The sequence below is a fragment of the Ruditapes philippinarum genome, unplaced genomic scaffold (genome assembly GCF_026571515.1).
Source record: "Ruditapes philippinarum isolate M1 unplaced genomic scaffold, ASM2657151v2 ctg4152_1_1_1_1, whole genome shotgun sequence".
Classification (NCBI taxonomy): domain Eukaryota; kingdom Metazoa; phylum Mollusca; class Bivalvia; order Venerida; family Veneridae; genus Ruditapes; species Ruditapes philippinarum.
In genome coordinates this window covers 16009-28789 of record NW_026862063.1, presented here as the reverse complement: position 1 = coordinate 28789, position 12781 = coordinate 16009, and positions in this window count along the sequence as shown.

The window sequence follows — 12781 nt, the reverse complement described above, 5'->3', positions numbered from 1 at the left end:
GAATTTAAGCCCCTTACGTTGTTTCAGTGAAATACCAGCGTGCACAGTACTGGGTACCAACTTAATGACGTGACGTCGTAAATGACGTCACGTTTGTGTATTATCATTTGGCGCGCTTTTCACTCAGTATTAGGTTAAAATGTCTTTTAAAAACGTTTCTTTGCATGTAATAAAAAGAAAATTTGTTTAGTGTTGTTGCAAAATCGAAATATTATATCACCTTGTGAACACCGTCAAAAGTTCATATTTCACTCGTGGCTGCGCCACTCGTGAAATATAACTTTTGGTGCTCACTCGGTGAAATATATTCCGATCTTACACTGAACTAAACAAATATCCTCTATAACATATACATGCTCAGTGCGTTAAACGTAGCCTGTGTAGGTGTGACGTAAAATATAAAAACAAACAAACTTCAGTGTTGTTAGCACATAGACCGCGGTGCCATTTAAAAAAAAACGATATTATACTAGTAACACTTTGACTTATTTTGCCGCTATATATTAAACATAGCGTTAAAGCGTGCTAATGTTAGGCGTTACACTATAGGTGCGTCATTATTTTCATATGTATTTTTTTGATAGCTGATATCAATACTCATTCTTTCATATATTGCTATCAAATCCACAAAGCAGTCCAAATTGTTCAACACCAGAAAACTACATTTGAACTTACACTTTTTATCATCACAGCTGACTTCAACTGGTATTTCTTCAAAACTCAATAAATTCATGACGCATTGGCTACGAAACGCCTTACCTGATGGAATGATCCAAATATTAAGAACAATTTAAGTGTGAAATAAAAAAAAACAAAAAAACAAACAATAAAAGTGTTTTAAAAACACTGTTCATGTTAAACAGTTCAATAAAAACAATGCAAGCCAAATCAATAAATGTGGAATCAAAAATATGAGAGAAACAACATAAGCAAAGAAAACAATTAAACAGTGTCTACATGAAATAAACTGATGGCAGACAAATTTGAACTATCAACACCAAACACCAGGACCATTTATAGTAGTTGGTGAGCAAACAAATTTATCAAAAGCTTGGGAACAATACGGAGAACGATTTGAAATATGTATCCATGAATTATCTGACACCCATTCGAAGTTAATGTTAAACAATAAAGATGATTTAGTCGACGAAGTAGAAGTAAACAAATTGCGCTCTAAATCAAGAAGACAAGCACAGCCTCGATTTTCGAATCAATCAAGACCACAACAGCACCAACATAACCATCATCAACAAAGGAAGAAATATGACATTAGCACAGCAAAGTGTTACTAACGGATATCGGACATTATGGTAAACAGTGTAAAAAGTCTGTGTTTCTTAGAGAAAGATAATTTTGATGGATATAGTAGTGAGAAAATATACGCCATTTCTGGTAAGAATGCTGCCACTCTCCAAATTGTCCTTGAAAATAAAAAAGTTGATGTTTTCATTGATAGTGAGTATTGGCCCCTTGCCGCCTGGAAAAATTCATTCTCTTGAACCAGCACAAATTAAATAAGGACAAAAGCAAACAACAGAATCTATTTTGTATGAATATAATGATAGATTTCAAGGATTGGGAAGAATTAAAGATTTTAAATTGAAACTTTATATAGATGAATCTGTTAAGCCAGTAGCACAAAATGTCAGAATTCCATATAAAATGAAAAAAAAAGTTGAGATAAAGATAGACGAGTTAGAAAAACATGATATTATTGAAAAGGTAGAGGGTCCGACTCCCTGGGTGTCCAATTTAGTTCCCATCCCAAAACAAAAAAAAGCTATATTGAGGGAAAGATTTCCTATGCCAAAAATAGAGGAGGTTTTGCTGCAGATGAATGGATCTGTAATATTTTCAAAATTAGATCTAAAACAATATTTTCATCAGAAAGAACTAGATGAAAAATCAAGATATATTACCACTTTTGTATGTCACAAGGGTCACAAGTATTAAATTTAGGTATTAACATGGCCCAAGAAACACACCAGAGAATCATTCAGCAATTGCTTCAATTGCCAAAATATTGCTAATGACATAATTATTTTTATCACATAAACCGCAGGAGTGTAATAAAGCCATTTTATAAAAACGATATTACACTAGCGTAATAACACTTTGACGTGACAACATTTGCGCTTTATAGAAACACAGCGTTAAAGCGCGCTAAATGTTTAGTGTTACACTATTAGGCGCGTCATTGAAAAAAATTATCATTTTAAAGTTTACTGTTCTTATTTTACATATGTGATAAATAAGAATTATTTATATTCTGAATAAAACAATATTATGCTCTCCAGAGGCTCGCAGAATATGTTTATTCAACCGTTCAATAAAAATTTAGTATTAAACTACACTCATTAAATATCCTCTATATGCAGACGATACACGAAAAAGCCCTTGTCTTACAAAGGTTGCGTGAAAATAATCTGACTCTGAACCGTGACAAATGTGAGTTTTGTATAACTGAACTTAAGTGCAGTCCTAGATGCCGAACCTGGTTTCATTCTGTTCAAAATTCATCCAAAAGTATGCCACCCTTGCGAAAATTAACAAGAAAGAAAGAACCCTGGGTCTGGGGAAATGACCAGCATGGAAGCTTCGAAAAACTCAAACAATGTCTCATAAGTGCTATTATAATGTCCTATTATAAACATTTTGGATGGATCTCCTGTTGGAGTAGGGGGAGTTCTTGAGCAAAAACAAAAAGATGGTACATTTATACCAATAGCGTATGCAAGTCGTATCTTGTCTGATGTAGAAAGGCGTTACGTAAAGTCAAGCTGAGGGCGAGACCTTAGCAGTTGTGTATATGGTACTCAGATTTCATGTTTATCTATGGGGAATTAATTTCACAGTCTTGTCTGACTGTAGATCCCTTGAGAAAATTTTCACTCGAAGGCATGAATTAATCCCAAGAATATTAAACTTGGCTTTAAAAGTACAGCTATTTTCCTTTCAAGTACAATTTCTACAAGGTTTTCTGAATCGGGCAGATATTTTGTCGAGAAAACCAATTAGGGAAACAGAACATTATGTGCATCTTGTTACAAATTGTTCTGTCCCAATAGCTGTAACCTTAGATGAACTTCAAGAATGTTCACAAAGTGACCAAGTCAAGTACTTGTCTAGAGAAAAATAAATGGGGAAAAATCGCAGCAATTTAAACCCTATTACCATGTCAGACATTATCTTTCGGTCAAAGACCGAAAGGTAATAATAAATTCTGCATTCCAGAGCATTTACAAGAAAAGCATTGATGCAAAGCATCAAAGGGCGTCCAAGCAAGAAATGCCAGCAAGTGAAGATGAACTAGTAGACATATGAAGACAAGATATTCTTATAAACTTTTCAATGGTAAATTGGTTTTTACCAGAATTGTATATCACTTATGAATGAGCGGACGAAAGACATTGTTCATTATGAACTTTGGTAGGCATGCTAGAGATTAGAAAAATACTTGGTTTTTTTTTTCCACATGAACTTGCAATTTTATCAATACAATGTATAAACGATAATATCAAAAATATACGGGTCAATGATATTCAAAATATACTCCCCATATGGTATAAGATTATTTATACTATATAGGGGGTATTTTTGGATAGTATCATTAATATTGGAGATTTGATAGAATTTTAAGTTCATGTGGTATTTTCTTTGGAAAATACAAAAAAGTAGGCAAAATCAATTTTACATTTTAGAAATAATAAAATACATATATAATAATTATTATGTTATTTTTTATGGTCATAAATGTAATATCGTGATTATTAATAGCAACGGATATATACAATCATTTAAAATCCATTTGTGTAAGGCATGATCAACACTACACTTGTCCCTTATTATGTTATTGCTATTAGCGAAGACCCCATCTTAAGGTATCTGTTTACACTAAGTCAAAATATGACACTGGTTATATTACCATGTTGATCATGTTGAGCATAATTGTTTTACATAATTGTAATATCTATTCTATATTGTTTTTTTTACATATTTTATTAATATTGTTTTCTTAACAGTAAGCATTAAACAGTCGCTGTAAGCATTTAGCAGTTTAAAGTAAGCAGTTGACAGTAGGCAGTTGACAGTAAACAGTAGGCTGTCGTTTATGGAATGATAAATGCCTAAATGATAAATGCCTACTGCTACACCTGTCTAATACCCGATTAATTGCCAGAAAGTAAATGTTGACTTTTTATGTCCTTCTTTCAAAGTGTTGATCAAGTGTATCATTTATGAAGACTTTGACTGAAACCTTGGAACTTGTTACATAAGCAGAAAAATAAGTATATATCTTTGCAGGCATCTGGAACTTTTAAACTTTATAGAAATGTTATCAAACCAAATTTACAATTTTTTTCTGTCATTAAATCTAGTTCGGTAATTTTGAGTTACCAAATATAGAAATCTAACATGTTACATATCCCTGTTGAAGCTTAGATACATCTAACATATAACATGTGTATTATATGTTATTTTGGTTTTGGAGTGATATATGTGGATATATTACCTGTCAAGATTTATATCACCCGAGCCGTTAGGCGAGGGTGATATTTGATCTTGGCAGGTATATCCACATATATCACTCCAAAACCAAAATAATAATTTTATTACCCTTCCCGTGCCGAGTTAAGACGATTTTAAAATAAATCATTGCTACTTCAAATGAAACGTCGAAATAAGATTCCCTTTAGGATACCCCTTCACCATAACATGACGTCACATAAATACATGACGTATTTTCTTTCGAACATAACGGATGTAAACAAGAGAAAAGGAGTAGTCTGTTGAACGCACTTTTTTGGAATTAATATCAAGCTTTCACAAGGTCATATTTGTTTCCTATACTGACGAGAATATGTATCATTACTCTATTTTGGTAAATATTTATCATTTGATAGTTTAAAAAATTATTTATAAAATCGGAATTTATATCGCGTAAAATCAAACCGTACGCGCATCGCACGGCGCATGTTGTTTTCAACGTGGGGTACCAATCGGGGAAATTTAATGTGTATATTACCCGTCTGGCTCGGTTATATCAATTTCTTTCGGGTGATCAATATCCAATCAAAAAGGCGGAAAAAATCTGGAAGGGTAATAATATGTATTATGTATTATGTATATTATGTTCAATGATATTGACCCTACCCTATAACTATAGAGCTTAGTGATATTTTTAAACGGAGGCCTTTAAATGTCACGAACGTCTTTGTTTTTACATTTAAATCACAACGGTCAGTTTTAAGTTCGCATTTTGAAAGTGGAAATGCTATGATGTTTTGTTAAAAAATAATCTAGGTAATGGTTCTAAAAACAAGATGTATAGATTTTCAGAAAAAAATATATATACCAGTCACGTCTCGGATAACCAGTACTTCATTTTGATAAACATTAAACGTACTGGGAGAATATACACACATCATGGTCCAAATCATACATGGATCCGTTTAGTTATATCTAACAAAGTTAATGCTTGTTCTGGTGATTGTAGACCGTTCATTCTACAAAGCCTTAGATTTGACTCAAGAAAATGTTACTTTAGTAGGCGTAAAAAAAGCATGATGAGTAACATGTCAATTATTGTGTTATAATTGGAAAGTCGATGCATAATAAAATCATTGAAAGATCTTTGGGCATTATTAATACAAAGTGTTTAGTATTTGTTTATCGATATGATGAACTGTGGTATTCAAATTTGTATAATGTAATGCCTTCCGCATGTAATTTCTTAGTTTTTGCAGTATTGCCTGTGTTACTTTCTGATTTTATAATTTATGATAAAGGCATTAAAACCACATGCTAGAAAACAGATTAATCATTAATCTTTTTATTTAGTCTTTAGTCTTTTTATTTCATTGCCTTAAGAAAAGAGTGTTAACTTGTTAACTTGTAAAGCTGTTTTGAAAAAAATATTCAGTTAACTTGCCAAATATTGGAGCTTCAGATGTATTTCTTATGGAGCTAATAATAAAACGTAATCTTCATCTTCCTAATACATACTTTTCGCGATCATTTCCATTTAAAATTGATGGATTAAGACACTGTTTAACCTATTTCCCGATATACACGCCTGCTAACGCCTTTTTCACCCCCTTTTTTGTTGTCTCAAATGGTGAAAAAATGCCTGATTTAGGCCCCCAACACTTGTTTTTGTTTGAGAAATGTTGTTTAAAAAAGTGACCACATTTTTGGCGCGGCCCCAACCAAAAGATACATCAGGGGGTTGCCAGAAGGGGGCACAAGCAAGTTTTGGACTTTTGAGAGGCTAAAAATGACCCCAGATCAATCATAAGGTAACGTGTAACCAACTTAAAAATGCTTCATATCATATCATAGAAGCTCAACACTATCACGATGTCTTAGAACTGTTTACCATTGTCTTGTCAATTGAACTTGTCAAACCTCTAGAACCCTGATAGAAATAGTAATGACTTTCATTGGATGATTCTGGCAAATACGAAGGCAGAATGTAATTGCAAAAAGAAATAGAAAAAATAACCAACCTAAAAATTCACTTTTAAGATAACAAGATAATTATAAAAGACAAACACGTCAAAAAAAAATATTGTAACATTAACATTTTGTCTATCAGAAATTTTTAAGTAAATTTAAATACACGTAGTTAAGAATCTATTATTTCTCATAGTTTTTGCACAGTTGAATTTAAAGAAGAGAATAACGATGGCTATTCATAAAAGTAAAATAAGCTGGTCCAAACTGTAATTTATCACTTCATGTTTGCACTCTTTATGTTATGAAACAATTTGAATACAGCCAAGTTTGTCTTTGTTTATGCTTTCAGAAGGAAGCCGATTTAAACTCGCCTTTAAGATCCAATACATTTATGTAGTCTTTTCCTCTTCCACTGTAATTTCAATATTTTGTACTAGAATAAAATTGATTCTACACTGAACAATTGATCACCCTGAGTTTTCGCTTATACATGAAAAAGAATAATACTAATAGATCCGACTTTTATTTTATTTCGAAGAGAATGAACACATTGAGAATAATAACATTATAGCATTTTAATAATACTTTATCGATATTTTTAAAGAAATATTTTTATGACCAGCCACTCACCTGTCTGATTGAGGCTCCAGCATTCAACATTCCAACTGCTACGGCACGATCCTGCATCGACATTCGTGCCATGTTTTATGTTTTTTCACTTAAAAAGTTAACAAGGATTTGTGCAATGTAAAATTTAATACTCACCACGCTCTGCACGAACATTTCGTGCCAAAATGTGTAAACCGCGCCCTGTCTCCCGCGCGAGTACATGAAACCGTATTAAATTATTTTTCTTTCCACAAATCGGTAGAAAATGACACAAAAATCAACTCTGCAAAATTTTTTAAGGATCTATTGACCCGTTATAAAATAATCAAAATTTAAAAAGTGATCGGTTAGAACTTTTGTTAAGTGTATAATTAACCTTCAAATCACATATCTTTGCATCATAGTGCAATCAACTTAACAAAATTGCATAGCATCTATTAGGAATAGCACATTTATAAGCTATAACTAACAGCCAATGAAAACTGAACCAAAATGATCTCGTAAATGAACTCACATTTTTGATTATGAGATTATGATTATGTTTAGCCTAAATTTCACCAGTGATTTCACCAGTATATTACAGATATTCTTCTAGATATGTATGACACTGTCACATTTGATTAATAAGCTATGAAATTCTAAATAAAATAAGGGAGTGTTGACATTATGGTCCAGATCTCCGCCTCTCAACCGAGGAATAGTGGTGGGCTCAGGCCCGTCCATGTTGATTGTTGAACACAGATTATTTGTGAATAAGTTATTATTAAGTTGATTTACCCTAAAATGAGTCCTATATTTGACAATTTATCAATCACCTGTGCAAGAGGCACGTGGAACCATTTCATAACATAATCAATGCAGTGTGCAATGGTGGGACATACACAAGTCATTGCAATGAATTCGAAATTACAAATTATTAGGCTTAATTATAAATAATCCTTTTTAATTTACTTACCATTGTTTTCCCAGCAGAATTTTTCAACAAAATGGCGGGTGCACATGTGTGTACATTCGGAATACTTCTATTTGATCCATACATAGACTTAGACTGTCAATAAGCAGTTAGCAGTAGGCAGTGAGCAGCAGGCTGTCCAGTTAGTAGTGAGCAGTAAGCTGTCGTTTATGGAATTCCGTAATGTACTACAATATGATTAATAAAAAAACGTAGAGCGCGAGTAATAGAGCGCGATTAATTGACGGAAGATTATTTCATTTGAATATGTAGTTCGCTAATCGGAACGATCGGCTATTATGACCGACTAAAAGGCCCGAGAAGTTGCAATTGCCCTTTCACAAAATCTGATTTCATTCCATAAGAGGCGCCGCGCTTCGGCGCGGACGCCAACAATCCCGTGTACTTCAATCCGCCCACTCATCTTACATGGGAATACAGAAAACAAAAAAGCTAATTAGAGGAAATGCATGTCAGATTGTGTCTCAAACCCCGCAAGAACCTCCTGTGGTAATGACATCTTCCCCCTGGAAAGAACTAAGCATAGATTTTATGGGTCCAATAAATAATGAGAACCTGTTGGTTCTGATAGATTATTACACTAGGTCCTTTAGTTGCAATTCGTAAGTCAACCACAAGTAAGTCAATCATAAATCAGTTTAGTAAATGGTTTGCAATGTTTGGATATCCCAGTTAAATTTGAACGGATAATGCACCAAAAAAGGACAAGGTTCACTAACGGTGCATTTTAGCCCTGTAATTTTATGAATTCAAAACCAATAAAAAAAATAAAATCAAGAAATGTAGATATACTGTGTCTGTGTACAGTGAATTTTATGCTACAATAACTGCTTGATTTCATGGTTGAACTTTATCCAAAAGATGTGTGCTTTCAAATTTTGCGGAAAAAAACTTTTAACTGCACCAACAAAGTAAACTTGTTCAAGAAAATACTTATTATAAGTCAGGAACTGTTTAAAAGAATTCTGTAGATAATTAATAGGCATGATCACGGCTTTAGTTTCCATTTAACTGTGCTTCAAATTATGATTTGTTCTATAAATAGAAACAGGCAATTCTAAAAATAGTAACACACAATTCTATAGATAGAAACACGCAATTCTAAAAATAAAAACACGCAATTCTATAAATAGAAACACACAATTCTAAAAATAGAAACACGTAATTCTAAAAATAGTAACACGCAATTCTAGATATAGTAACACGCAATTCTATATATAGTAACACGCAATTCAATAAATAGTAACATGTAATTCTAAAAATAGTAACATGCAATTCTAAAAATAGTAACACGCAATTCTAAAAATAAAAACACGCAATTCTATAAATAGAAACACACAATTCTAAAAATAGAAACACGTAATTCTAAAAATAGTAACACGCAATTCTAGATATAGTAACACGCAATTCTATATATAGTAACACGCAATTCTATAAATAGTAACACGCAATTCAATAAATAGTAACATGTAATTCTAAAAATAGTAACATGCAATTCTAAAAATAGTAACACGCAATTCTATAAACAGAAACACGCAATTCTAAAAATAGTAACACGCAATTCTAAAAATAGTAACACGCAATTCTATAAATAGAAACACGCAATTCTATAAATAGTACAGCAATTCTAAAACTAGTAACACGCAATTCTATAAATAGAAACACGCAATTCTAAAAATAGAAACATGCAATTCTATAAAGAGAAACACTCAATTCTAAAAATGGTAACACACAATTCTATAAAAAGTAACACACAATTCAAAAAATAGTATCATGCAATTCTCAAAATAGAAACACGCAATTCTATAAATAGTAACATGCAATTCTATAAATAGAAACACGCAATTCTAAAAATAGAAACACGCAATTCTAAAAAAAGTAACACGCAATTCTAAAAAAAGTAACATGCAATTCTAAAAATAGAAACACACAATTCTAAAAAGAGTAACACGCAATTCTAAAAATAGTAACATGCAATTTTTATAAATAGTAACACGCAATTTCAAAAAATAGAAACAGGCAATTCTAAAAATAGTAATACGCAATTCTATAAATAGAAACACGCAATTCTAAAAATAGAAACACGCAATTCTAAAAACAGAAACACGCAATTTCTATGAATAGTAACACGCAATTCTATAAATAGTAACACGCAATTCTATAAATAGAAACACACAATTCTAAAAATTAATACACGCAATTCAAAAAATAGAAACACTCAATTCTAAAAATAGTAACAAGCAATTTCTATAAATAGTAACACGCAATTCTAAAAATAGTAATACGCAATTCTATAAATAGAAACACGCAATTCTATAAATAGTAACACGCAATTTTAAAAATAGAAACACGCAAATCTAAAAATAGAAACACGCAATTCTTAAAATAAAAACACCTAATTCTATAAATAGTAACACGCAATTTTAAAAATAGAAACACGCAAATCTAAAAATAGAAACACGCAATTCTATAAATAGTAACACACAATTCTAAAAATAGAAACATGCAATTCTAAAAATAAAACACCTAATTCTATAAATAGTAAAACGCAATTTTAAAAATAGAAACACGCAATTCTATAAATAGAAACACGCAATTCTATAAATAGTACAGCAATTCTAAAACTAGTAACACGCAATTCTATAAATAGAAACACGCAATTCTAAAAATAGAAACATGCAATTCTATAAATAGTAACATGCAATTCTAAAAATAGAAACACGCAATTCTAAAAAAAGTAACACGCAATTCTACAAAAAGTAACATGCAATTCTAAAAATAGAAACACGCAATTCTATAAATAGTAACACGCAATTCTATAAATAGAAACACACAATTCTAAAAATAGAAACACCTAATTCTATAAATAGTAACACGCAATTTTAAAAATAGAAACACGCAATTCTAAAAATAGAAATACGCAAGTCTAAAAATAGAAACACACAATTCTATATATAGTAACACGCAATTCTATAAATAGTAACACGCAATTTCTAAAAATAGAAACACCTAATTCTATAAATAGTAACACGCAATTTTAAAAATAGAAACACGCAGTTCTAAAAATAGAAACACGCAATTCTAAAAATAGAAATACGCAAGTCTATAAATAGAAACACGAAATTCTACAAATAGAAACACGCAATTCTAAAAATAGAAACACGCAATTCTAAAAATAGTAACACGCAATTTCTAAAAATAGAAACACCTAATTCTATAAATAGTAACACGCAATTTTAAAAATAGAAACACGCAATTCTAAAAATAGAAACACGCAATTGTTAAAGTAGAAATACGCAAGTCTATAAATAGAAACACGCAATTCTAAAAATAGTAACACGCAATTTCTAAAAATAGAAACACCTAATTCTATAAATAGTAACACGCAATTTTAAAAATAGAAACACGCAATTCTAAAAATAGAAACACGCAATTCTAAAAATAGTAACACGCAATTTCTAAAAATAGAAACACCTAATTCTATAAATAGTAACACGCAATTTTAAAAATAGAAACACGCAATTCTAAAAATAGAAACACGCAATTGTTAAAGTAGAAATACGCAAGTCTATAGAAACACGCAATTCTAAATAGAAACACGCAATTCTAAAAATAGAAACACAAAATTGTAAAAATAGAAACACGCAATTTCTATAAATAGTAACACGCAATTTTTAAAAATAGAAACACGCAATTCTAAAAATAGAAACACGCAATTATAAAAATAGTAACACGCAATTTCTAAAAATAGTAACATGCAATTATAAAAATAGAAACACACAATTCAATAAATAGAAAGACTAAATTCTAAAAATAGAAACACAAAATTCTAAAAATAGAAACACGCAATTCTTAAAATAGTAACACGCAATTTCTAAAAATAGTAACATGCAATTATAAAAATAGAAACACGCAATTATAAAAATAGAAACACGCAATTCTAAAAATAGAAACACGCAATTCTAAAAATAGTAACACGCAATTCTAAAAATAGAAACACGCAATTCTAAAAATAGAAACACGCAATTCTAAAAATAGAAACACGCAATTCTAAAAATAGAAACACGCAATTCTAAAAATAGAAACACGCAATTCTAAAAATAGAAACACGCAATTCTAAAAATAGAAACACGCAATTCTATAAATAGAAACATGCAATTCTAAAAATAGAAACACGCAATTCAATAAATAGAAACACGCAATTCTATAAATAGAAACACGCAATTCTAAAAATAGTAACACGCAATTCTATAAATAGTAACACGCAATTCTAAAAATAGTAACAAGCAATTTCTAAAAATAGAAACACCTACTTCTATAAATAGTAACACGCAATTCCTAAAAATAGAAACACCTAATTCTGTAAATAGTAACACGCAATTCTAAAAATAGAAATACGCAAGTCTAAAAATAGAAACACGAAATTCTAAAAATAGAAACACGCAATTCTAAAAATAGAAACACGTAATTCTATAAATAGTAACACACAATTCTAAAAATAGAAATACGCAATTCTAAAAATAGAAACACACATTTCTATAAATAGTTTTATGCAATTCTATAAATAGTAACACGCGATTCTATAAATAAAAGCACGCAATTCTAAAAATAGAAACATGCAATATACGTTGTTGTTGTTGTTGTTGTTGATGATGATGATGATTATAATGTTTAAGAAATAACAAACTCTATGTAAATTCGGTAGCGCTTTCAATGCTTTCTTCGCATATCTTCAAAATA